This window comes from Antechinus flavipes, chromosome 6, assembly GCF_016432865.1.
Source record: "Antechinus flavipes isolate AdamAnt ecotype Samford, QLD, Australia chromosome 6, AdamAnt_v2, whole genome shotgun sequence".
Taxonomy (NCBI): Eukaryota; Metazoa; Chordata; class Mammalia; order Dasyuromorphia; family Dasyuridae; genus Antechinus; species Antechinus flavipes.
The window spans coordinates 135,786,907-135,814,704 of record NC_067403.1 but is presented as its reverse complement, the minus strand read 5'-3'; the positions used below and the strand labels follow the sequence as shown (position 1 = coordinate 135,814,704).

At 36.8% G+C, this 27,798-nt stretch overlaps 1 long non-coding RNA gene across 2 annotated transcripts; it reads right to left on the bottom strand.

The window, feature by feature from the left end:
• Nucleotides 1-6,715: 6,715 nt before the first annotated feature.
• Nucleotides 6,716-27,485, bottom strand: LOC127541304 (uncharacterized). Of its 2 annotated transcripts, none has more exons than XR_007948431.1 (4): nucleotides 27,387-27,485; nucleotides 24,594-25,190; nucleotides 7,885-9,359; nucleotides 6,716-7,513 (listed from the first exon to the last, which is right to left on the bottom strand). It is a non-coding gene; the product is annotated as an uncharacterized LOC127541304 (long non-coding RNA). The 2 variants fall into 2 exon arrangements; XR_007948432.1 differs by having other exon boundaries at nucleotides 7,885-8,086.
• Nucleotides 27,486-27,798: the final 313 nt, after the last annotated feature.

The window sequence follows — 27,798 nt, the reverse complement described above, 5'->3', positions numbered from 1 at the left end:
TGTTTATTTCAAAATGGGTTTTGTTCTGAAAATTCACTGGCAAGATAATTAGAATGTATTTTCCCAAAGAAACCACACACACACACACATTTACATGTATTCTATATATTCTGGAATTCCCATGGATCACTGGATTTAATGTAAGGGCAACATATTACTTGAACCACCATACAATGCCTAATTTACTAACAGATCAGACAGAAACCACAAATCAAATAACTAAATATTTAACTGGGACAGAATAATATAATAAATAACAGGGAACATTCAATCAATAGACTGATTTTCATATTTCCCCCCCATAAACTGATAGGTACACTCTCCCAAACTAATACATTAAAGGAGAAGGATTTAGTGCCTTCCCTCTGAGAAATTCCTAAAAAACTCACTCTCCAAGGTACAGGAAGATTTAATTTTCACTTATCTTTGTGGCTGGCATATTTTTCCTTCCAGAATCTCTACATATCTGACCTCTAGCAATACTTACATTGTACTTAGATGTTTTTCAACCTTGCCTCACTTGGTTCCTTGCTGTGGTCTGGGAACATGCCTATTATTGTCACTTCACTCTGAATCTATTTAAAAGCTTATTACCATTTTATTGTTGGTATTTAGAGATGCAGACACTGCTGTTTTCTGCTGTTACTCCCATTGACTGGTTTAAGATTGGACAAGAAGTATGACAAGGCTGTATAATGTCACCTTATTTATTTAACTTTTATACAGAATACATGTGAAATGCCAAGCTGAATGAATCAAAAACCAGAATTAGGATTATGGGAAGAAATACAATCTCAGATATACATACAATAATACTACTCTTGATGGAAGAAAATGAAGAGGAATTAAGAAGCCTCTTTATGAAGATGAAAGAAGAGACTATAAAAGCTGGCTTGAAACAACATCAAAACCCCTAAGATTTTGGCAACTGATCCCATCACTTCCTGGCTAATAGAGGGAGAAGTAATGGAAGCAGTGTCAGATTTCATATTCTTGGATTCAAAGATCACTGCATCATTGACTGCAGTCATGAAATTAAAAGACACTTGCTTCTTGGAAGCAAAGGCATAAGGGTCAGGGGAGGAGTCTCGCATAACATAAGAGGAAGTACAGAGACCTTAAAGCCTGAGGCACCTGGATGTAATTTCTGCCAGCAACCAGCAAGCACTGCCTCTCCAGAGGGGAACTCTGGTCTTATTGAGAACTCATCATCAACGGGAGATGTCTCTTTCCCTTGTTGGCTGTGTGTGTGACATCATAGAACCTACATAAGCAGTGGGGACCAGGAAGTAGGTGGAGTTCATTAGGAGTGTAGGAGGAATTCAGTTGGAGTTCTGGAGGACGTCAGTAAGAGTACAGGAGACTGTAGAATATGATTGCATAGAATAAAGATTTGTGCTTGCTAGCTACTGTGTCCAGGCATTCTGTGGAACAAGAACCACTGCTCAGAGAGGTAGTGTGACTGGAGACATCCAAGACCAGGGATTTGGTAAGCTGGCTATCAGTAATCTCGGAGTGGCAGGTTACCAGTGGAGCCCTACATGGGGAGCAGCACTTTCAGGATTGTTAGACCCAGCAAAGGAAGGTTCAAAAACCTCGTACAGAGACGAGAAGGCCGAGAAGTGTAATGGATGTCATGGGTCTGGGTCTAAGTTTACCAGTGATCATGCCTGAGGACACAGCTGTGCACACAGCTCAAGTATATAAGTTAGAGAGCCAGACGGGTGATTCTCTAGTGGAGGGGCAGGAGGCTTACTCCCACAGCCACTGAGTACAACTCAGCAAGGGAAAAAATCAGAAGATGAATGAGACAATTAAGCAGTTAGAACAAAAAATGCAAGAGTTACAGGTTGAGTTAGAAAAGAAACGAAAAATTACTTTATAGAATTTAGAACAAAAAGTACAAGAGTTCAGCCTATTGGTGGAGGCAGAGAAGGAACAAAAGGCTACTTACTATGCAGCAGTTAATAATGGAAAAACCAAGTGAATACAATGGAATAAAGAATCCCAGAAGTTTTAAAACTAGGGAAGATTTTAACTTGGGCAGCCAAACAAGGAACTATCAGGAGAGAAGCAAACAAAGGGTTGGTGCCTCAGAAGATACAGCATATGGAATATAGTTAAAGAGATCCTTTTTAGCATTTTACTAATATACTTTGCCTGCTACTGCTCTAGGGAATCTGCAGAGTTTAGCTATTTGAGTGAGAAAAGAATTAAGTACTTCACTGAAGAGAAGGGGTTTGGTGCTTTTCACATTCAAAGCTTGGTTTCAGTTTCAATTATACCTACAGCTTAGGGTCCTTAGGGTATTTTCTATTTCTTGACCCTCCTCCCTCAACTCTGCCTTTCTGGGCAGGAAGAGGAGGAGGAGGGACAATTATATCATCAGTGCTGTCCACAAAGCAATTTTTCCCCACTCCCTATGTCCTCATTACAAGAAGTTGGCGTCAGCTTCAGAGCCTTAGGCAAGAAATACTTGTGATTGGTTGACAAACTATATATTCAGAGAATCTTTAAAAGTTCAGCGCTTCAACCTGATGGGTCAATCTTTAATCAAGGCTGTGGGGGAAGGGGATTGCAGTTAGAGAGAGTAAAGCTGTATGCTACTGGGTCTACTGAGAGGTCCCCAGGAGAGCTGAAACTTGTCTTTGTTCAGCTTGATGAGGTTCAGATTTGGGGTACCCAAATGAAATTAGAGTTACTTGTGGTCAGGGAGTTAAGATCTAAATGAGGTCTAGTGGTGGTGTAAGAGTAGGGAGTTCTGAGATTCCCTTCTGGTGGCGCAAGAGTCCCCTGTAAAAGAATTTACAGACCCAAAAACCTAGATTGATAAAAGAGGTTTATTATGGGGATTGGAAGTGAAATTAAAGTTTAATTAAGGAAATAGGTGATGGTATAGAGAAGAAGCACTGGAAACATTATTCCAGTGGACAGAGGCTCTTGGGATGCCAAGCATGGTATAGCTAGCATGTTTGGAACCTCTGCAAAGAGAGGGTTTCAGTTTGGCTCTTTTATAATAGAGGTTTTGACTACAAGCTGAAGGGGATTCTTGGGTGGAGTCCCAGGTTGACTCCTTGCTGAGTTTCAGCTAGGGCTAGAATTTGAATCGAATCAATGGGTTTCAGGACTGAGCCAACCTCACCCAGATAACAAAAATGGAACAAAAATGTTTCACTTGTGAAACAGTGGAGTCCCCTCATTGAGGCAGAGTTGAAGGAGGTTTTCTCCTTTAAGGATTTTCAGTTTGGGAGTTGCCTCTTCAAGCTTACAGATCTTTTAACTCCACACACAATTAGCTTGACCATTTCACACAAAACAATGTCTATCCATATACTGATTTGGGAAGCTGAGGAATGTGTAGCTATTGTTCCAGTCACTAATATAGATAGACAATGTGTGATCTATGACCCAGGAGGAGGAGTAACATCATGTTTATTGATTCACACTCCTGAAATGCAATTTGGTAGTATTCGGATTTTGACTTCCAGCAACAGAATTGAGGAATATTTTTGACTGCAGCTGTTACAACTGAAGGGCCTTGGCTCACTATGTGAATAGCATACCATTGAAAGGATTGGTAGACCCAAGTGTAGATTGTTCAGTCATTAAAGGTGCCAGTTGGCCCAGTCATTGGCCAAAGATTATAGCAAATACCTATGTGTCTGGCATAGGAGAATCAATAGTAGCTGAAATTAGTACTACCCCTTTGACATGGGAATTTGAAGATAAAACAGGAGTTTTAATTTCTTTTGTAGTTGAAAAAATACCCATCAATTTGTGGGGAAGAGACATCTTACAAAGTGAAAAAATTCAGGCCTTATTAGATATAGTACAAGAGCAACTTGACCAAGGACATTTACGAGCTTCTCTAAGTCCTTGGAATTCCTCTGTATTTGCTCTAAAAAAAAAAAATCTGAAAAATGGAAAATGTTGACTGATTTGAGAAAAGTAAATGAACAGATGGAGACAATGGGAGCTCTTCAGCTTGGGCTTCCATCTCCTCAGTTGCCTAGGGAATGGCCTCTTTGGATTAAAGATTGTTTCTATTCTATCCCTCTGGATAAGGAGGATATGAAAAGATTTGCCTTTTCAGTGCCCAGCATTAATTTAGCTGAGCTTTATAAAAGATTTAAATGGACAGTTTTGCCAGAGAATTTGAATAGCTCTACTATATGTCAAATGTATGTGGCTGCTGCTCTTACCCCTCTAACAAAAGCATTTCCAAAAGTTATGTTGTTTCCATGATGTGACATTTTAAGGGGAGACAGTCCTTTAGATTCACCACGCCAGTTTACAAAAGAAGCTCAAGAGGCTCTAAGAGAGATTGAATTGGCTTTATCCAATGTGGTTGAGTCATTCAAAAAGTCTTGGAAATATCAGTTTTTGCTACAAAAGAGGCACCCATAGGGGTCCTTCATCAAAGAGACAGTGAGATAAGAGTGAATGAACCCCCCAACACAACCAGAACAAAGCCTTATTCCTTACCCAGTGCTTGTAGCTAGAATTTCATTAAAGGCCATTAAGAGAGGAGTACCATTATCTGGGATAAGACCCGACAAGGTCTTTTGTACCAATGCACAAACTGATGTGAATTCACAAATTGTGAAATCATCCCAGAGTGGAAAAATTTATTGGCCACAGCTCCAAACTTTGCACATGGGTCTCCATTAAAGATAACCTGGCTATTACATAATTATGTAAATGTGCAACGAGAGGGTTTCAGTTTGGCTCTTTTATAATAGAGGCTTTGACTACAAGCTGAAGGGGGTTCGTGGGTAGAGTCCCAGGTTTAGCACTAAATTTTTGACTTTACTGAAATTTTCAGAAAGGATCGCAACTTCTACAGGACAGCCTATCATAGTGTTGATGATATGGATAGCAAATATTTTACATTACCACTTTAAGGTTTGCAAAGCACTTTGCATATTGTCTTATTTGAGTTTCACAAAACAACCCTGGGAGGGAGATGCAACTATTAGCCCCATTTTACAGATGAGAAAACTGAGGCTGAAACCAATATTTCCAGGAACACACAGCTAATAAGTGTTTGAGGCTGAATTTGTCTTTCTGACTCCAAATCCAATGTTCCATCACTTGTGCCACCTAAATGCCACAGTTGATCCTTGGGGAATGCTTAAATGTTTCCTATTTAATTAACAAGGCACCACAACATAATGGGAAGCTTCTGATTTTGCAGTCAGAATTAGACTGGAGTCCTAACTGACCCTGGAAATGTCTAGCCGTGTAAACCTAGGCAAGACAACCTTTTTGAACTGTAAGACTCAGCTCCCATAGCACTTCTACAAGAGACCTTTGCCAGTCTAGAAGGGTTAGTGACTTTCTCTCAGAGTTTACCATTCATTCACTCATATTGTATATATCTAATTAGTTACATTTTTTTGTCTTCCTCTCATTAGAATATGAGCTCCTTAAGGTCAGGTACTGTTTTCACTTTTCTTAGCACAATGTCTAGCACATAGTAAGCACTTAACAAAAGCCCATTCAACTGAATGAGACACATTCTCTAGAAGACAGCAAGAAGCATAGTGAACAGAGTCTGGAGTCGGGAAAATCTGAGTTCAAACCCACCTTAAGATACTTATTAACTGTGCAACCCTGAGCAAATTACTTAACCCTATTTGCCTTAGCTTCTTCATTTGTAAATCGGGGATAATAATTGCACTACCTCCCCAGGTTAATGAGGTAATTAGTCAGTGTCTAGCACACATTCAACATTATATAAATATTAGCTATTGCTGTCATCATTATTACTATCATTAAGTGAATATGATAATACTTGTACCAAATATGATGACTCAATAGACTAAGGTGGAAGTTTAGGAGTAATAAATTTCAGTAAGTGTAATAAAACACTAATAGAGTGGCCTTACTAATTCTGACACCAATATCCTCTGAGCCCCCTGTTGGAATCTTTACAAACAGCTAACTCATTAGAGTGGATGTTTTGGGCCAGAATCTGAAACAAAGTACTAAGTAGAATAGTTGATACAATGCTTGTGTTCATACCTTTACTCTTTGGAGTTCACAAGTATGGGAGATTCACAAAGTAAACTTTGTAACTTTGTGAATTCACACTTTCCTTGGGTGTGCCTCCAGAAGGAGGCGTCAACCTTTGGGAAATCATATATAAAGAGGCTCTTAGCTTCGGGTTAGTTAGTTACTTAGGGTTAAAGAGCCAGAAGCCCTCTCTCTGAGGAGAGATTCATTCCATTTTCCACTTGGTTGGCTAGTGGCAGAAGGGAGTTCAGCTGAATTATATGCACACTGGGATAGACACAGAGCACTCTGGGAGATTGAGAGCCAGAAGCCCTCTCTCCCAGGCAAGAGAGATCCATTCCATTTTCCACTTGGCTGGCTGGAGGCTGAAGGACAAACCTTTGGATTTGGAGACATTTGGAGGGAGCTCTTGGAACCAAGCAGAGAGATAGGCCTCTAAGCTAACCGGGCTATATTGGAGACAATAAAAGATCTGAACTTTTATCACCTGGCTGCGTTTTTGGGGTAATTATTGATCTGAACTGATACTAAGGCTGCCTCCAGAAAACCTCCCTGAGAAACCTGCTCGCTCCCAGAAAGAACCATTCTTATATTGTATTATTTATAAAGAAGAACAAGAATATCAGCATTTTGGCGACTGCTCTCACTCCCAGAACCATCATATATATTATTTTAAAAGAAGAAAATCACCACAGCCTCCCAGGAACAGAGTTTATTAGTCTGTCTAAAAAGGGGCAAATCTGCTCAAACTGGAAAAATCAACTTTCATGCTGATGAACAGTGGGATCAAGACCATAATGCCCAATGCAATTTCATCCTGATTAAAATAGGAACAGCCAACCTCAAAACAGAAACAAAATAAAAATCTTATCCTACCTATTTCATGGGATTTTTGTGAAGACAGGACCCTGCAAACCTTAAAGTGCCATGTAAATTTCAATTATTATTATTCCCCCACTATCATCAAAAGAATGAAATTCAAATTCTCATCATGATTTAAAATAATCTATTATCTTCATATTATCTACCATGTAGATACCTTCTGATCCAACTCAAGAATCAGTTTACTTCACAAAGAATTGTTCCACTTTGTGAAGAAACTTTAAGAACATTCTTTCTCCTCTTTCCCCTTCTGCCACCCAAGTTTTATTTGTCTTGATGAGGCCAAGTTAAATGTTTTTTTTTTTTTTTTTCCCTCCCTCTTAGGAATAGCAAGAATTTTTCCATACTCTTTTCCTTCCAGACCACAACAAGCCTTCTTCAGTGTATCTGGCTGACCTCAACTTTTCACTTAAATTCTCATGAATTTTCTCCAAATTTTCTCCAAAGAAAGTAACTGGACTTGAGTATTTCAACTGTAGAAGAATAAAGGAATATTCTTGTTGAATATTTTTATGTTCCCATTATCATTCTGCCTTTGGGAAGCTCCAGCATGGACGTGTCCAAGCATGTTTTTCTTGGTCTGGGTTCGGACTTTGCAATCTTCTGTCAGTGCCTTAGGGTGGAAAGAATAGGGGTGGGGAATCTTAGTAGGAGGTAGCCTCACAAAATGAGTACTATATCAAATACTACTTCTACTTTTTTCTTTTGTTGATTCTCTTGCACATGTGATTCCTTTAATATTTGTCCACTTTTTCCTCTGCTTTGTCATCCAAGTCTGTGCTCTAATCTCGTTTCTACCTCCTAGTCAGTCAGTCAACCAACAAATATTTTATTCATAAAGTTTTTCCTATGTGTATAACTATATTTTTAAGAGATATATGTACACAGGTATGTGTGTGCTTTGGCTATAAAAGTGAAAGTTTAGTTTCTGTCTTCACAAAGCTGACATTCTAATAGGAGAAACAAATATAACCAAATACATACAAGTTATTTACAGACTGATGGCCTTCCATTCTTGCTCTGACCAGGCTTCATATTGATAAGTGTTGCAGTCAACCTAACATAGCTGGAAATCTGCTTTTCTTCTCTGACACCGTTCCCAAGCACTTGACCAAGTCTGGATTCCCAAGGGGAGTTTTCTGTGCCTCTTGGCCCACATGAGTCTTAGTCTAAGGTTCTGTCCAGTCTGTTGAAAAAATAAAAAGTCTTTATTAATCAAGCACAGTATGGGGTTAACACTAATTTTGTGTTAACATTCATTTTGTGCCAGTGCCAATTGAAGATTCCTCAGATATTTCATAAACCAGTATCACCCTTCAGATGAAAGAATATTATGTTTTTCATTTACAATTTAACAATTTCTTTCCCTCCCTTGTTCCTTCTCCCCTCCCTTTCTCCTCTTCCTCCCTCCCTCTTTTTTTCTCTCCTTTCCTCTTCCCCCTTCTCCCTCCCTCCCTCCTTTCTTTTCTCCCTTTTCTTCCCTCTCCCCCCTTCTCATTTCAGTCTTCATCAATATCAGTGTAAGGCATTCTTAATAAGAAACTCTTTCTACCAATGAATATTGGCACTTCCTCTGTAACTTAAATTCCTAAGAGAGCTGCCTAAATAAGATATTTATTTCATTGAAGAATTTTTCTCTCTTAGAAAAAGAGATATTGAATAAGAAACATTTTTTAGTGCTTACATCACCTGGCTTCCTGTAGTTCCTAACTCATTCCCAGGGAATATAACTCTAAGGGAATGGGTGATTTTTAGGCAATGTCTAACATCTAGTCCAATGTAAGTTAATACATTGTTTAATGAAGTTTATGAATTATGAAAAAGGAAATCTGGTGCTTGGGGCCTCCTCTGAATTTGCAGGGTAATTCTCTGGGAGATAGTTCAAAGTACTTACTTTATACCACTAAAAACTTGTGAACTCCTACAGATAACCTTTAAGCCAGAAGATACAATTACTTCAAAATAAAGATACTTTATGAAATGGTAGAGTAAAAAGTAGCAAATAAACATTTCCCCATGAACCTCAAAACACACTTGCAATATACAATTGTTAAAAAATACTTGCAGGGGACCTGCTTGACCAATGCATATATGCAAAGGGGCAACTTATGCCTCCAGTACTGCAGAGGAGCTGATGGCTTCCAAGAATATCATCAAATTGCTCAAGTAGAGATTCTATTCCACTAGACATTGTTCTTCTGGACATCTAGCATCTTCAGGCACTTTTGCGCTCAGCACCAATCCACTGGAATTACTATAGTATAGCGTCTCTTTCATTTCAGTTTGGCTTCAGATGAAGTTTTTGACAAACATGATCCTCTTCTTCATAGGATCTAGATATTGCTTCTCGTGAAAGAGAACACAGTCCATCCATATCTTCTTCCACCTTGTACAACTCCTGTATTTCTTCTCACATAAGTTTGTCACAGAGAGTCTATGCTGGTAGCCCTCAATGTCTCCTGAAATTATAAGGTTTACAATTTTGCAATAGATAGATAGATAGATATCAACTTATTTTGTAACTGGTCAAATATTTCTAAGTACTTATGTAGTGTAGGGTGTTGTATTGAGTGCTTTGAAAACAATACCAAAAATGTCCTTTTCCTTGAAGAAACCTACATACATAATTTGAAAGGTAGTCTTGACATAAAGTCATGCAAAAAAAAAAAAAAGGAGCGAGCTTACAATCATTCAGCTCATTATGCTTCATTTTATGATTATTTCTGCAGTCTGTAGTTTCAATGAAAGTTCTCCATCTTTCTTCCTCTTGCCTTAATTTTGAAAATATCGTTAGAAATTGAGTCTAGTCTGTCAAATCTCCATGTATTATAAAGTTTTGTTTTGTTAAAAAAACAAAAATTACAAGTTTTTACCTTTATTATTCTTTAAGAATCTGTTACATTTAAATAATCACCCTTCCTCCCCCAAAAACATGCAAAACAAGAAACAAGAGACATTACTCAAGAAGTTGGCTTTGCTGTGCTCAGATTCAACCTGGTAGCTTGAATACAAAAAAAAAAAAAAAATACAGAGAAATATTAACTACCAACACTCTGTGCATATGGCCAAGATCAAACTCACATTTCTATATGGGCTTTCATAGTTTGAGTGGCTTCTAATAACATCAATGCAGTTTGCTAAATATACTATCTACTACAATTGTTTCCATCTTAGTTTTCTAGTGAAACAGGTTTTAAGACAATACCAAAGTCATTTAGGTAGTGGTCTGTGAGTCTACGTGAAGCAGCTAGATGGCACCATACTGCACAGAGCACTGGGCCAGGACAATTCAAGTTTCAATTTGGCTTCAGAAACTTAGGTGACTGTGAGACTCTGAGCAAGTTATTAACCTATGTTTCTTTTAGTTTTCTCAACTGTAAAATGAGGATAATAATCATCTACCTCGATGGATTGTTGTGAGGGTCAAATAAGATCATATTTGTAAAGCATAGTGCTTGGCAAATATACTGCTTATTTCTTTCCCTTTTTCTAACTGGCTCATATCCTTATCAATTTACTTCCTGGATTCTAAGGCTATCAGTCAAATTCTAATATTTCTTCACAAATTTTCTCTCAACCAACTCTGAGCTCCTATGTCAGCTTTTTCATAAAAGAAAGAAACCCATAAACTTCAAACCAACTCTTTTTGCTCCTTTTCTTATCTCTCTCTATTTCTATTTCTGTTTCTCTCCCCTTTCTATTCCCCAGCTTCATAGGTCTGACTAAATCTCAGTGCTGTCAGTTATACAGTTTCTTATAACAACCAATACTATATAATAAATTATACAAACAATGCAAAAGATTACTTATATATTTTGACAATATGTAAGCTTTGAGAAAGATCACAGCCAGAATCACTTATAACTATCACTACCATGATTGATTTGTCCAGAGAAATTGGGAGCAGAACCATAGACCAACCATTCAGCTCTTTTAAGATTTGTAATTCATGGGACAGCTAGGTGGCACAGTAGATAGAGCACCAGCTCTGAAGTGAGGAGGACTTGAGTTCAAATGTGTTCTCAGACACTTAGCACGGTCTAACTGTGTGACCTTGGGCAAGTCATTTAACCCCAATTACCTCAAGGGGGAAAAAATTGCAATTCAAAGGTCTCAAGAATTCTTTTCAGGAGATCTTCACCAGACTTCTGACAAAACACTTCTTCATACTCTTTCTCCTTCACAGGTAGTTCTCATAGAAAGGAATTCCTCTTAGTTTTTTCTCTTAGCCATGAAAGTTAACTTTTTTCAGACATGTTATTTTTTTTTCCCCAAAGAGTCTATTTACTTCTAAAGATAAAGCAACAGTAACCATAGTTTCTCTAGAAAAGGCTATTAAAGATGGTATTATTGAACCAGTTTGTAAGAAAGAGGCAGATACAGGCAGTGTTTTAAAATTATATCTTTAGATCATGTATATCTCTGTTACATGATATAGTAATATGCTATATCCAGCATGTTACACTGACTAGAGAACGTTAGGAGATCAGGAAGAGCTGTTTTCAAGAGCCAGACTTCAGATTAACACAAAATGAATCTTTGACTGGATAAATTACTTAAATGTATCCCCAAGCAACATTCTGTAAAACTATAGATTGCCTAAATGTATTGCAGATTTGCATATTAGGTGGAGGTTTTTCCTCATTAGAAGTTCTCTATCCTGATGAAATTATAGGTATACACATATACATAGAGTGTATGTGTGTGTGTATGTGTGTATCTCAGTGGTTGTCCTTTGTGCTCGATCTTTCAAAATAACAAAATACTTTACTTCTCCTGGTGTGTGTGTGTGTATAGAGGAGTGGGTAGAGTAATTCATTATCTGGGTTTGAATTCTAACTTTTCTGTAGCAATGTGATCAAGGAAAAGTCATAACTTCTCTGAACATCAGCTGAGATGGTATCTCTTTATCCCCACAGCCTCTTGTACATATCTTTATGACTTAAGCTTTTGAAATAGTAGATTCTCACTCTCTCCTCTAAACTATATGTCATATCAGTACAAGAGTGCTGTATATTTTTTAATATTCTTGCCTACGGCCATGTCAATCCTCTAACCAAAGATTTTTAGGAACTCCTGCTTGATATTCTAGGTTCTCAACAGTATGAAGCCACCCATCTTTTCAAATTACATTTCATATTGTAATTTACCTACATATTCTGAATTTCAGACAAATTGAATTTCTTTCTCCCTTGTCAGCAACTTTCTCTTAACTCCAGGCTTTTTGTTCACATTGTTTCCTCTGCCTGACACTGTTCTTCTTTTCCTATACCCACTGAATTTACTGTTTACCTCAGTTTCCTTAATTATAGAAATGAGGATTATATTAGCATCTATCTCCCAGGGTTGTTATGAGGATCAAATGACAGAATATTTGTGAAAGTAAACAGTGCCTTGAACAAAATAAGTTTTTGTTTAATAAATGTTTGTTTCCTTCCTTCTTTTCTTTCTCTTTCCCTTCAAATTCCATCATAGTGATAAATTCACAAAAGCTTACCTTGTTCTTCTATTCCAATTCTACTCCAATTCTCAAAGGCTAGGCCTAACAGAATATCAATTCCAACAGATGTGACTGAGCTGGAAAAATATCAAGTGTGGCCATAGATATAGAGTGTATAGCTACAATTCAAGTATCACTCTATGTTGGAATCTTTATAAATTGTTAAGTCATTAGAGTTGGTAGAGAAAATAATTATCTAATTTAGCATGGTTCAGTATGATTGAGCTGATCCTACAAGGAGATGTTATGAGCCAGAAGAAACAAGGTACTAAGTGGAACTCAGAAACAATGCTTGTGTTCACACCTTTACTCATTGGAGTTCACACATTTGGGAGATTTCAGGGTTTAGTATGAGATATCCGAATTCACACCTCCCTTAATCCCTGCCTCCAGAAGGAGGAGTCAACCTTTGGGAGATCATATATAAAGAGGCTCTTATCTTCGGGTTACTGAATTACTCCGGAACACTGCCAGGGGTTGGAGAGGAGCACTCTGGGAGGAAGCCCACAGGCCCTCTCTCGAAAGCAAGAGAGATTCATTGCATCTTCCACCTTGGTGCTGGCTGGAGGCTGAAGGACAAAGCTTTGGATTTGGAGACATTTGGAGGGAGCTCTTGGAACCAAGCAGAGAGATAGGTCTCTAAGAAAAATTAACCGGGCTATATTGAAGGACACAATAAAAGATCTAAACTTTTAGCACCTGGCTGCATTTGGGTGATTATTACTTTTAACTGAAACTAAGGCTGCCTCCAGAAAATCTCCCCGAGTAACCTGCTCCCAGAGAGAACCATTATATTTTAAAGAAGAAGAACACCACAACTCTAGAAAAAATTCACCTAAGTCTGAAAAAAAGAATTTGACCATAGGAATTGTTTATGATAGTACTAAGGTATTTCTACACTGTTGGAGTGAATACTTATGCAGATGAAATAATAGATTTTTAAAAATAAACCATATGTACTAGACAGAAGTTAAATGTAGGATTTCTAATCTTTTGTGTGTGTCATGGACCCTTCTCAGACAGTGTGGTAAAGCCTATAGACTCCTCAGATTGTTTTTTAATTAAAGTGAAATATATAATTATATAAAATATAATTTATTATAAAATAAAATATAAAATTCAGTTATACCGAAATATAGTTATCAAAATATTTTGAAAGAACAAGTTCATGTGATAGACTTGGCTCTTTTTAACAATGAGGTGATTCAAGGCAATTCCAACAGATTTGTAATGGAAAGTGCCATCCTATGAGAGAACTATGGAGACTGAATATGTATTAAAGTATATCATTTTCACCTTTTTGTTGTTGTTGTTTTGCTTGTTTTTTCCCCTTTTCTAATTTTTTCTCCTTGATCTGATTTTTTCTTTGTGCAGCATGAAGAATATGGAAAAATATTTAAAAGAATTGCACATGTTTAATCTATATCAGATTGTTTGCTGTCTGTGGGAGGAGAGAGATGGAGAGAGGGAAGAAAATTTGGAATACAACATTTTGCAAAGATGAATGTTGAAAACTATCTTTGCATGTATTTAGAAAAATAAAATACTATTTTAAAAAAAGAACATAGACCCTGGATTAAGGATTCCTGAAGAGGAATTCCTTTTTAAGGGTACTAGGTAGTTATCCTCAGCTCCAAATACCAATATAAACTATAAGCCCCATTTGTATAGCCCATGCCCCTGATATAGCAATTAATAGATTATAAAGTACATATAAAAATTTTAGAATTGGTACACAGCTGAAAGAGAACAAGTTTGTAATTCTAGGTGACTTTGTCAGAATAGGCAGAGACTATCAGATATGGCAGGAAGTCCAGGAGAAGAATGAAGTCAGAAACGCAAATAGTCACTTAGATTTGTATGTCTCATGACTTTTTCATCACCAATGCTATTATCCTTTTAACTAAACACAATAAAACTTGATGAATGTATCTTTGCAGCAAACATTGGCATCTAATAGACTGTCATTGTAAGGAGATGAAATGGGATGTAAGAGTAATGAAGGTAATGTGTGGTTCCAATTGTGTGGACCAATTATAGATATCTCCTCCAAGCTAAAAATTCACATTCAATAAAAGTGATGGACTTAAGGCAAGACAACAACTAGAAGACTTAATATCAATAGATCCTGAACAATAAGTCAAACTGAAACTGAACTGGTAATACTTATAATAACACACAGCTACGTAACAATACATGCTAAAGACTTGATACTAAATAGCTGTAATCTAAGGCCATGAGAACTTCCATACTTGGTTGTATCAGTTGACAACAGGGCCAGAAAGTAGCCTGTCCTTGACAGTGGTACCAAGAGATGCTTTTTGTGGGAGAGCTAGTTGGCGAGCATGATTTGTATCTCAAAATGTTTGGAATGAGCCCCAAACATCCCCAAGTTCCTGCAATATAACATTTTTATTTTTTAATCATTATTGCAAAACCCTTACAAAATCCTTCTTCTCCCTCACCCTAATTACTCTTTGAGGTTGAGAAGCTCAATCTTAGAGAGGTTCAATAACTTGCCTGTTATCCAAAAGTCCAAAAGAAAATGATGGGACTAGGATTCCAACCCCAGGTTCCAACCAATTACCTTCATGAATGTCCTTAATATGCATCTTGAGCTCCTTCAATTAAATCCAACCAACATTTACTACGCTCTAAGGAAATGCTAGGCACCATGTTAGATTCTTGGTGTACAAAGGAAAAAAAACCCTCAAATCCCTAGCCTAAATAAAATCTTTAAAAACAATCTGTACCTTCAAGGAACTCAGCTTTTTCCTAGGAGGAGACAATCTGGACACACATGAGTACTAAAAGATAATATCTTAAAAGGGGTAGTAGAGTACTGGGCCTGGAGTTAAGACTTGTCTTCCTGAGTTCAAATGTGGTTTCATACTCTTACTATGTCAAGTTACTTAACTCTGTTTGCTTCAGTTCTTTATATAAAACAAGATAGAGAAGGAAATGACAAACCACTCCAGTATCTTTGCCAAGGAAACCCAAAATGAGATCACAAAGTGTTAGACACAGCTAAATAACAATTAAGAAGTTAGTAGTTTGGGGGAGAGATCATGAGAAAGGGTCAGATGAGTGATATTTTGAGGGAGAACTGAAACTTGAAAATTGATTCATTATAGTGGGTAATAGAGAGAAAAGAAACAAGGATGACTGAATAATGAACCTTGTAATTGCTTTAAGTATGGCATTATCCTCAACATAAAAAGTAATTTGAAGAGAAAGATAATGAATTTCATTTTGGCCATGTTGAATTTAAAAGACCAATGGAACATCCAAGTGATGTCCAAGAGGCAGTTGGCAGGAGATTAGAACTAGTTATCAGTCTGGGAGTTCCTCGTACAGATGTGGTAATTGAGTCTACAGAAGCAGAAAGATCAAGAAGAATAAATACTGAAAAAAAAAATCATTGCATTTAGTGGCTGAGATCATATTTGTAAACTTGCAAGAAGTTATGAGGTCAGAAGTGACTTAAAGATGAAGAAATGGAAGCAATGAGTATAGATGATTTTTCCCCCAAGAAATTAATTATGAAAAAGAAAGAAAGATAGAAGATAATAGCTTAAAGATGGTCAGATGAAGGGTTTTTAAAGTTAGAGAAGATTTAGAAATGCTTGCAGCCATCAGGGAAGGAACCAGTGAATAAGGAGAGAATGAAGATATAAATAAAAACAAACCAATAGGAAACGATTTATGGGACAGGTTCCTGAAGTAGTGGAGTTAGCCTTGGTAAGGAGAAGAGCTACACCTGGCCTAAAACAAGGGATCATGAAGCAGAGTTTTGAGATATGGAGTAATGATAAAGAGAAAGGTCTTAATAAGTGACACTGAATTTCTATGTTTAGGCAGGGAGATGGCACAGTGGATAGATTATAGACTTGGAGTCAGGAAGATCTGAGTTCAGCTCTAATCTAAGACTCTTACTATCTGTATGACCTTAGATAAGCCATTTAATTTCTGCCTGCCTCAGTTTCCTCAAGTATGAACTGGGGACATACCCCAGGATTGTTGTGAGAATTAAATGAGATATCTGTAAAGAACTTAACATAGTAGATGCTATATAAATTCTAGCTATTAATATTAGTTGGAGACATGGTTTCCTTTTAAGACAAAAGGCTAGGGGAAGTATAGCAGTGGGGTCCAGTTGACATTAGACAATTTGTTAGAACACAGTACAGCTGAGACTTTGACAGAAAGATTTGGCTGGATGAGATCAGAAGAGGAGAAAGAGGATGGTAAGAGTAAGCCAGAGTCAGAGTTTGACAAGTATGAGAAGCAGGAATATGAGGAGTTAAGAGAATCAAAAATAAAAGACAAATGTTCAACAGACAAAAGACAAACAAAAGTTTGGCTTTATCTTTCTTTTCTTTGTATTATTTGATATATTTTGGTGTATGTGGGACCTTTTTTCTATCTTTTGATCTCGTTGGGGTATATATTTCTAAACGTGTTCCTTTTTTAATCTTTTCTTTATAACCTTCAATCCTTCTTCTCCATCTTCCCCATTCTCCTGCTCCATCACTTGAGATACTGATAAATTCCATTATATACTATTCTTTTCTTTTGAATTTATTACTTTCGGATTTCTTTGACAAAGAGACCTGAGTTTCAATGGATAAATGATGGACAGAAACAGCTACACCCAAAGAAAGAACACTGGGAAACGAATATGAACTATTTGCATTTTTGATTTTCTTCCTGAGTTATTTTTATCTTCTGAATCCAATTCTCCCTGTGCAACAAGAGAACCGTTTGGTTCTGCAAACATATATTGTATCTAGGATATACTGCAACATATCTAACATATATAGAACTGCTTGCCATCTTGGGGAGGGGGTGGAGGGAGGGAGGGGAAAAATCGAAACATAAGTGAGTGCAAGGGATTATGCTGTAAAAAATTACCCTGGCATGGATTCTGTCAATATAAAGTTATTATTAAATAAAATAAAATTAAAAAAAAGAATTTATTACTTTCATATTATGGTTGAGGGTAATGAAGAAAGGATTTGAAGGGCATGGAGAAAGTATAGATATAGAAGCATATACTACAAGAAGATCAAAGGCTAAAAGAAAGATCTCACAAATACCAAAACAATCATAGTAGCATTTTTGTAGTAGGAAGATGGTACAAGGTTCTTGGGAAGATATAACTACAAAGATACTATTGTCTGATGATCCTCTGATCATTAATATTGGGTAAATAAGAAGACATACAGACCAAAATTCATGGAGGAGAAGATCCAATACAGAGTCCAAGTCAAAGAAAATTAGTTATAGAGAATTAGTTCTTTCATTTTTCCAGATTCAAGAATTCAAGAAACATTTATTAGTTTACTATGTGCAAAGCACTGTGCTAGGTGATGAAGATACCAAGACAACAATGAAATCATCCTGATTCTCCAGAAGGAGAGGTTGTTCTCAGATAAATAAATACAAATACATACAGATTACATAAAATAGAATTGTGAGTGATAGTGATGGTGATGGTGATTCTAGCTACTTGGTGGAATCAGGCTAGGCACCTGAGCTGAGCTTTAAAAGATGCAAAGCATTCTATAAGGCACAGATGAAGACAAGAGTGCATTCCAGGAACAGAGCACAGCTGTGCCAAGGCACAATAACAGATTGATTATTGTATGCAAAGCAAACAAGCCATTTTGGTCAGATGCTAAAGTGCATTAAGGGGAGTAATGTTCAATAAACCTGGAAAGGCAGGTCGTAGACAGACTGAAAAGTTTACAAGTCAAATAGAAGTAGATATGATTTTTCCAGAGGCAAGAGAGAGCCACTAGAGTTTCCTGATCAGAGGAGTGACATGGTCATTTTATAACATCAATTTGGGAGCTGTATGGAAAATGGCTTAGAGAAGCTGTTACAAAGAAGATGTTGAGGAGCTGAATTGGGACAGCAGTCATGTGAGTAGAGAAAAGAGGACATATTCGAGTGATATTATGGAGACAGAATTGATAAGACATGACAATTGACTAAATATGGGGATAGAGGATAAGGTTGATAGAGAGGGACTACTTGAGGCAGTCTCAAGACTGAGAACTGGGAGAATGATGGTACCTTCAAGAGTCACAGGAAAGTTAGAAAGGAGAGTTTAGGGGTAAAATAAAATGAGTTTTGCTTTTCACATGTTGAGATACTTTTGGAATATGGAGATATATACAACATGGAGTTGAATGGCATGAGACTGACCAAGGATCCAGTAGTTGTTTATATAGATGTTATATAAAAAGCAAAGAAATGATGGGTAGATCATAAAGAGAAAAAAAAAAAAAGATCCTGGGACAGAACTTGGATTATACTCACAGCAAGAAGTGTGTGAAGGTCCTTCAGAAGAGAATGATGAATGGCCAAACAGGTAAGAAATGGACCAGAAAAAAAGGAGAGCACCCAGAGAGAAGAGGATACTTAGGAGAATGAAATGGTACATGCTATCAATTACTCCAAGGTCAGAAATAAAGGCTGAAGACTAAGAAAAGTCCAGTGGGTTTAGTATTTGATTTTGTGCTGTTGTAGGTAGGTTGCTCATAGGTTACAGTCTAATCAGTAGACTTGAAGATACTATGGATTATCATTTATTGATATTGTCCGAACCTAGTTTTCAGCTAAAAAAATTGCCTAACCCAAAAAGTCAAATATGGCATGACAATAAGGAATGCTTAGATCTCTCCCAGTACTTATTTTGGATTTACTCAGATCTTGTTTTGAGTTTTCAAAAATAGAATTATTTAATCATTCTCCAATTGATAAATGGTCAAAGGATATGAATAGACAATTTTCAGATGATAAAACTGAAACTATTTCCACTCATATGAAAGAGTGTTCCAAATCACTATTGATCAGAGAAATTAAATTGAATACAACTTTGAGATACCACTATACATCTATCAGATTGGCTAAGATGACAAGAAAAAATAATGATGAATGTTGGAAGGGATGTGGAAAAACTGGGACACATGCATTGTTGGTGGAGTTGTGAACGAATCCAACCATTCTGGAGAGCAATCTGGAATTATGCCCCAAAAGTTATCAAATTGTGCATACCCTTTGATCCAGCAGTGCTACTACTGGGCTTCTACCCCAAAGAGATACTAAAGAAAGGAAAGGGACTTCATGTGCCAAAATGTTTGTGGCAGCCCTTTTTGTAATGGCTAGAAACTGGAAAATGAATGGATGCCCATCAATTGGAGAATGATTGGGTAAATTGTGATATATGAATGTTATGGAATATTATTGTTCTGTAAGAAATGACCAGCAGGATGAATACAGAGAGGCTTAGAAAGACTTACATGAACTGATACTGAGTGAAATGAACAGAACCAGGAGATCATTATATACCTCAACAACGATACTGTTTCAGGATGTATTCTGATGGAAGTAGATCTCTTCGATAAAGAGTGCTAATTCAGTTTCAATTGATCAAGGATGGACAGAAGCAGCTACCCCCAAAGAAAGAACACTGGGAAATGAATATAAACTGCTTGCATTTTAATTTTTCTTCCCGGGTTATTTATACCTTCTGAATCCAATTCTCCCTGTGCAATAAGAGAACTGTTTGGTTCTGCACACATATATTGTATCTAGGATATACTATGGCATATTTAACATGTATAGGACTGCTTGGCATCTGGGGGAGGGGGTGGAGGGAGGGAGGGGAAAAATCAGAACATAAGCGAGTGCAAGGGATTATGCTGTAAAAAATTACCCTGGCATGGGTTCTGTCAATAAAAAGTTATTAAATTAATAAAATTAAATTAAATTAAAAACAAAACAAAACAAAACAAAAAACAATTTGTCTTAGAAACAGGGTTAGAAAACAACAAAGATAGAAAAAAAGAAGCAGGAAATATATTTAGTAGGTCTATATCTACACATAATCTTCTGAATCATCAGATGTTTGATACTGAATATTGGAGGCAGACCAATGACTCCACAAAAACTAATTTACAAGAAAATTATAAAGATACAATAAATGAGTTAATGTTCATGAACATAATTTGGAGCCTTTGTAGTAAGGGCATGGGTATAAATGTACAGTATTATACAATTTGGAATTTAAAGACTTAGTATATATTTTAAATGAGCATTATTTTAAAACCAACCTACGATCAGGGAAAGGAAAAGATGAGGTAAACATCAAAAACTTCTTAATCATTATTACTCATCTTTGGCTTCTCCTCTTTCTTGAAAAGTGCCAATAATGGCCCTGATCATATCTCCTTTCTAAGAAGTTGTAAAAATAAATGAGTTAGTATTTATAAGCTGTTTGAAACTCTGGAATGAAAATCAAGATATTTTATCATAAGCAGAAGAGCATACTGTTATTACTTTCTCCCTCAGTCAGTTTGGTTGATACGGATACCCTACAATATCATTCCAAGTTCCTGGCAATTTTCCAAGTGAAAATGTTTTGGGGTAGCTATTTCATGTTAACAATGTGCTCTGCATATATTATCTCCTTTAATCCCCATAGCAACCCATAGGCAAGTACTATTGTATCTACCTTGGATGAAGAAACAAAAGTTCAAGGAAGTTAAATGATCTGCTGATAAACATGAGAAGTCACATTAACTCATAATTCCCAAGTCTAGCATTTTTTGTTCTTTCATTATAACACACTACCTCTATTTACAAATGATATCCTCTTTTCACAAAAGCAAATTTAAACTGGTCATATGCTTTCTGGTTCAGATTAAAGTGATGGAATCTTACAGGAACAACCTAACAAATTCCAAAGATGAATATTTGCATATACTGTTGAGTTATGTGAAGGGTCCATTTTGGAAATGACCATATACCTGGAAAATGAAACAAAAGAGGAATGAAATCATAGGTGGAAAGCATTCATGTACATGTCTGTGTACATTAAAACAAACAAACAAACAGGGTGATAGAACTAGGCCAGAGGGGTTAGCTAAATGGCACAGTAGTTACCAGCCCTAGCATCAGGAGGACCTATGTTCAAATTCGGCCTCTAGCTATGTGATCCTGGGTTTAGCTCCAATTGCCTCACCAAAAAGAAAAACGGAACTAGGCAGAACTGGTGCCTTACAACCTAGATTCTTAAATTATGGTCACAACTCCATATGGGATTCTCATAATTGAATGTAAGGGTTGTGAAATCAACATTTTTTTAACAGTCGGTTTGATTTGTATATTTATTTTGTATTCCTATATATCTAGGGTCAGGTAAAAATTTCTTCAAAAGGGATTGCAAGTGGAAAAAGTTTAAGAAGTCCTGCCTTATGACACATGGCGTCATTCTTTTTATAAGTAATTTCATTTATTGGTAGTTCACTATACTGATATACTACAGAAAAAATCATGACATAATAATAGCTAGTATCTATTTTTTTCTCAATAGTATTTTATTTTCCCAAATATATGTAAAGATAGTTTTCAACATTCATTTTAAGAATCCCCTCCCCCCTTTCCCAAGACAACAAATAGCTTGTATTTAAATAGCAGCTTGGTTGGTTGTTGTCCTTCCTATTCGAAGAGGACCAAAATGACATCATTATATTAGAGTCAAGCTACAGTGTATCTGATTGTGGCTGATCAAACCAATATGAGCCCAAAATGCTTTGCCACAGATCAGGCACAAACTGTCCAATATGAACATTTGGGGTGAATTCTCTAACTGTTCATTTTCCATTTCTCTTGAGTATTTCAATACAGCACACCACCTTTTCTAAGGAGGGTACACCATGCTGGGTGGTCTTGTTCCAATGTCTCTTCCCATGCAATTTTAAAGTTTTTAAGAGAGATCTTGAGAGTGTCCTTGTATGGCTTTTTCTGACCACCACATGAGTACTTGTCTTGTGTAAATTCTCCATAAAATAGTCTTTTTTGACAATCTTAAGATTTGCATAGCACATTAAAATATTATTTCATAGTATACTCATACATGGGAAATAGATGCCATTATTATCCCCACTTTATAGAACTGAGGCAGAGATTAAATAACTTGCCCAGGGTTACACGGATAGGAAGTGTCTCAGGATGAATTTTAATTCAGATCATTTTTGTTTGTTGATCTAAGGACTCTATCTACCACCTTGCTGTCGGTTTTTATATCAAGGTTAAAATTTAAAAAGCCTAAAAGACAGTGTGACACACTTTGTATGATGCACCCCCATGCCCATCCTCTATATCCATGAAATCACAGGTCTTGATAAAAACAAAAAAGCAAAAATCACAGTACTTCATCAGAAGAATAAATCTATGACCTCACATCATGATTTCCATTATACAAATTAGAAGACCTAATCCTAGCACTGTGAACCTATCTGATTTGGACAAGTTAATTCTCTTAAAGCCTGTTTCCCTAATCCTTCTTTCTGTTATCTACAATTAATCTTGTATATATCTTTTTTTGTATATAGTTGTTGGCATGCTGCCCTCTCCATTGGAGTGAGAGAGCTGAGAATTTTTTTTTTTACACTTAATTCAGTGCCTGGCACCCTGTTGTTGAGTTGTTTCAATCATGCCCAATTCCTGGTGACATCATTTGGGGTTTTCTTGGCATATATACCAGAGGGGTTTTCTATTTCTTTCTTCAACTCATTTTATAGATAAGGACACTGAGGCAAACAGGGTAAAGTTAATTACTCAGAGGCACACAGATAGGAAGTGTCTGAGGCCAAATCTGAGCCCCAAGCCTAGCACTAGGGTTGTATCACCCTAATTGTCGATAGTAAGCACTTAATAAATTTTAGTTCCTTGCTTGTTACAAAATAAGGAAAGTTAACTAGATTATCTCCACTGTCCCTTCTAGCTCTAAAATTCTATAATTTGTATATTATATAACTATTTTAGAATGAAATTTTCTACTGTGATTAATCATTCAAGGCCAAGTGCTTTAGTTATAAACGTTAACCTGACTTATGTTGGAGAAACTGAGGCACACAAAGCTGAGACAGCAAATCTAAGATGAGGAATCAAGGACAGAACTATGCAACAAAATTCCCTCCCTTATAGACAAGAGGCTCTTTCTGAGGATTGTGCTAAGCTCTTATTGTCTATACAATACACAACAGTGTAGAAAGGGCTGCTGGTCATGCTTTGAACTTTTCAGCCCCATTCATGCACACTGATAGAAATACCATAAACAGCATCTTTTGAATACAAAGGACAATTTTATAATTCATCATAATATTATTGTAGCTACATATTGAAAACTTGCAAAATCCTTAGAAACATCTCTTTTTTGGTGGTAAGGGAAAGCAGTGTTCTTGTATTAATCAATCAAGTAAGCAAGCATAATTAAATGCTTTATTTAATTTAAAATACTTGATTATTAAGTGCTTAATTATATTAAATTAAAATTTACTGTGTGCCAGATTTAGGGGAAACAAAGTAAAAACAAACACTCCTTGTTCTAAAGTATATTATATTCTCTTGGGGAAATAACAATTACATATTTAAGTGTGCTATATATAACATATAAAGCATATACAAGATAAGATTAATGATGAAGGCACCAACAACTGGAAGAAAGTAATTGGGGTGAGTGGACCAGGAAAGGCATTATGAAAAAGGAAGCACTTGAACTTAATCTTGAAGGAAACTAGGGATATCAAGTTGGCATTTATATAGTGCTTTAAGATTTACAAAACACTTTATAACAAATATCTCAGATAATCCTCACAATAATACTGTGATGTAGGTGACACCATTATCTCCATTTTGCAGATGAAAAAACTGAGGCAGAAGTAAAGTGACTTGTCTAGGATCACATAGCTAGTAAATGTCTGAAGCTGGATTTGAATTCAGGTGTTCTTGCTTCCAAATCCAGCACTCTATTGCAATACCTAGCTGTTTCACAGTTTTGTAATTACAGTAAAAAAGCAGAGCAGGATGGGCCTGTCTGGCCATCTCAGCCTTACTTCATGCTAGTCTGGATACTACATACACACATGCCAGATAATACGTATTGCCAATTGTCTCCTAAAGATGCTAGACTCCTTCTAAGTCTCCTAAAGATGTCCCACTCTTTCCAAGTCTCTGCATCTTTGCTTACTGTTTTTTTTCATCTCTCTCCCATCTGAAAGATCTTGTTGATATCCTACTCAGAATCTTTGAATGTTACAGGTGGAAAAAGGAACTGTCTAGCCCAAGACCCTTATTATGTGAATAAGGAAACAAAGAGCCAGAATGAGGAAGTGGTTACCTAAGATCACAGAGGAGATTAGCTGTGGTGATCTTCTTCCCAAATGCAGCCAGGTGATAAAAGTTCAGATCTTTTATTATCTCCAATATAGCCCGGTTAGCTTAGAGGCCTATCTCTGCTTGGTTCCAAGAGCTCTTGCCGCTTTGTCCTTTGCTTCTGCCTCTGCTTTCTTCAGCCTCCAGAGCCAGCACCACTCTTCATGTCACTCCGGTGAAATCTCCCCGAGAGCCTCTGTCTGTTTCTTTTATCCAAGAGAGAGGAATTGTGGGATACGAGAGAGAAGGATTATGGGTTTTCTCCCATAGTGCTCTCTGGCCCAAAGAGCTTCAAGGGAGGTGTGAACTCATAAAGGTACAAAGTTTACTTTGTGAAGCTGACATACTTGTGAACTCCAATGAGTAAAGGTGTAAACACAAGCCTTGTATTAATTAGTCCTACTTAGTACCTCGTTTCAGGTTCTGCCCAAAACATCTTCTTGTAAGATTAGATCAACTCTAATTAGTTAGCAGTTTGTAAGGATTCCAACAATTAGCCTTCAAGTTTCAAGTCAAATCATTTTCTCTGTGGAATCTCCTTCGACTGTACTCAGCTGAAGCCCTGAAGAAAGCAAAAAATCATTGAAAGATGCCTTGTATATGGTTGAGGAACATATCTTTTGGAAGGTATTCCTATATTTTGGTATAGGGGTGATTTCTTCCTCATCTAATGCTCTAGCATTTTATCCTTCCCTCATGCACTTGTATTCAGATTTGTATTTATTAATGTCTACTTCCTACTCAGGGATGGGTTTTGTTTTGTTTTGTTTTTTTTGATCTGGATCTCTTAATTTGGTATAGCAGATTCCCAGTGACAAAAACTTTCTTTAACAAAACATATTGGCACCTTCTCTGCAACTTATAATAGATGCAATCATCTTTCATTGGTGGTAATATGTAGTTATGGATAGAATGCTGGTCGTGGAGTCAGGAAGACCTGAGTTCAAATCTCTTGTCAGACATTTGTGAACTACATGACTAAGTCACTTAACCTTTCTCAGTTTCAGTTTTCTCAACTGTAAAAAATGAGGATAAAATAGCACCTACTTTCACAGTTGTGAGGAAAACAATAAATGTAGAGGTAACATATTATATAAAATGTATCATAATAGAAAATATACTATTATAGATAACTATATGTAATACATGATTATATACAACCCATTATAATGTACAATATTATACATAGCACATTAATAAATATTGTGCTTTGCAAGAAATAAATATCTATATGAATGGATCATCAGCTAATTATTATTATATTCTTTGAGACTTGCTAAAAAAACAAGCATTTATTAAGCAATTACTATGTGCTAGACGCCATGCTCAACAAGATAAAAACATAAATATGTCATTTGATCCTGACAACCACCTTGGGAAGTGCTATTATAATACTCATTTTACAGTTGAGGAAACTGAGGCAGATAAGAGATTTAGTGACTTGCTTGAAGTTATGCAAAGCCAGTATGAGTCAGAGGATCTGAAGACACATCTTCCTGTCTCTGGAGCCAGCTATCTACTTAATTATTCCACAGCTATTTTAGTTCATATCTTATTTATCTTTTCTTCTCCCCTGCCCCCACCTCCAAAGCACAGACCATTAAATATAGTATGCATTAATAGGTTTAATGTGGTACAGTAGAATTGGGTTCTGTTGTTGTGACCTTGGCCTATTTTACCTCCCTGGGTCTCACTTTCATCATTTATAAAATGAGTACTCTAGACTAGGTGAGATCCTTTTCTCCAGCTCTAGAGCTATGATCCCATTTGTTACTAATTGGAAAGGAAGCTATATCTGTGAACCTGGTCCCAGTTCATGGGTAAATGCATTTAGCTTGTAGTCCCATTAACTCTGACCACCACTTAGCAAGTGAGCTTACTTACTATTGCCTTCTGGGCAAAATGCCTTGTTGTTTTTAACCACCCTGAATATTAGCTACTCTTTGAAAAGAACATTTGTGTAATGGGGGCCTGACCAATGAATTTCAAATGTTTGTTGCACATTCTTTTGTGTTTGTTTCATAGAATTAAGCAAGTGGGTTAATAGTGAAAGCTCACACACGTAAAATATATATATATATATTTTGTGGGGTGGGAGGTGCAGAGAAGGACTGAATTTTTGAGTTCTGCCAATTTTCTGCTATGAGTAAGAATTACTTCTGGACATTATGAATCAACATAAATAGGCAGGCTAATGCCACTTGTCAATAAATTATTATTTTTATTAATTATTAATATTTTTATTAATTAATTTATTAAGTATACATATCAAATATAGAACTACAGGTTAAGAACACAATTGTGTAAACACAAATTTTCAGGTCCATTTAAAGTTAAAATTATTTTTTCGAACTCCTAGACAAGTTAGTTTTTGCTTGGTACCTTATCTAACTTTTCATTCTAATAGAAATCTTGGAAGCTGCAAAACTATGTCTAGAAACTTTTTAAAAAGCCTGTTTACCTTTATTTATTTATTTTTTTTTGGAAGAGTAATACAATTTCCACAACCAGTGTTACTGCTGAGCTCATGGAAAATCCATGCTGGTGGGCCATATACACACCCAAAGCCACACCCATCCATACCCACCCACTTTGCAAAGGAAAAAGCTTTGGAGCCTCCTTCCCTTCAGCAGGAGGAATCAACCTAATACTGTTTTTGATTGTTTATTTTGGTTACTGGTTTCTCTTCCTAAACGAGAAACAACTCATGTTCAAAGACGAGTGATACAGTCGTTAGTCATAAAAAGAATAATAATACCTGATCCTCATTAAGACAAGAGGGTACTTCCCAGAGTTGTGAGCTGGAACAGCAAATTCACGCCTGGGAACGGCTGACGCATCTCGAGGGAATTGCAAAGGTGGATTAGTCATAAATAGAGGCGATCGTGACAGCCCCACCGGCCCTCTGTGCATGGGCTAAAAGCGTTTCCAGGCTCTCCACGCCAGCTCAACTCTCCTGATCTCGGCGAAGGGAACACCCTTTAAATAAACACGTCTGCCCCTGCCTTGTGGTGCCCAAGTGTGTGTGAACACTCCCTCCGCTGTCATTTCCTGAGGCAGGCCTGAGACGGGGGAGAACGCAGGACGGATCAGGGCGCGGGCCGGGGGTTCCCTCCCAGGCCCCACCCGAAGAACTTCGCCAGGAGTGGCGCTGGTAGAACTTTCCCGGG